Here is a 941-nt window from a genome sequence, read left to right as displayed (position 1 = left end):
GCACGAAGATGCAATTTTTGATTTATATCTTAGCAAACCTGTGACCTGCAGCTTTATACTTAAAGGTTCTTTTTTTGTGTTTGTTCAAAGCTCGGGGTACAACAGTCTTAACAGTCAAAGTGTTTACACTCAGGGAGGAGATTTATGTTCACTCTGCCATGCGCTCAGAAAACCAATATTGACTCTCAGACTTGTCACAGAGTGGATGAGTGAGTGAGTGAGTGAGTGACAGATGGCGAGGAAGAAAAAAAAAAAAGTCAGGAGCAGTGTGTGATGCTTGGATGGAAATGACCCTAAAATAATTTGACTTGGTGTCATTTCAGCGCTGACACTGGCTGTCTGGACGGACTAAACTGAAAAGTAGTGTGTAATGAAATGTCCATGTGTGTGTGTTTGTGTGTGTGTAGTGAGATTAATTTTTCAGTGAGTGACGGGGAGGGGGGTTAGAAGGGGCTAAAGAGGGGCCTGCCCATGACAAAAAGGATGTATGTGGTGGCTCGATGTGGTTGGAAAAAAACCCCGACAAGTCTGTGTTGGATTTGGGAGGTAGTCATTAAAAGATCAAGAGTCGCTCTGAAACCATCGGCTTAGCAGTATCCAAAGTCTGCCTCCGAAAGCTTTTAACAAGCAAACGGACAGAGGCTGAGAGTGCTTCCAGGAAAAATAAATACATGAATTTGCACTCTTGACCGTTATGTTTCTCAACATCTACCCACTAAACCCTTAAAATCACCCTTTGCCACTTTTACACAAGCACAAAAATGACATCCTTCACATCTTTTACCTTCAATCCGTGATTTAATACTATGCTGCTAAACCACGAGTAGCCACTAGTCCTACTAGTAATACTCATGATGGTACTAGTGCTACCACTACATATACACACATGGCTTATAAAGGAGGAGAAGTTCAACCTCAATAACAAAAATAAAGTAAGGGCA

Source organism: Notolabrus celidotus, chromosome 12, assembly GCF_009762535.1.
Source record: "Notolabrus celidotus isolate fNotCel1 chromosome 12, fNotCel1.pri, whole genome shotgun sequence".
NCBI classification, from domain to species: Eukaryota; Metazoa; Chordata; class Actinopteri; order Labriformes; family Labridae; genus Notolabrus; species Notolabrus celidotus.
The sequence above is the reverse complement of the archived record's forward strand: the minus strand, read 5'-3'. Positions refer to the sequence as shown.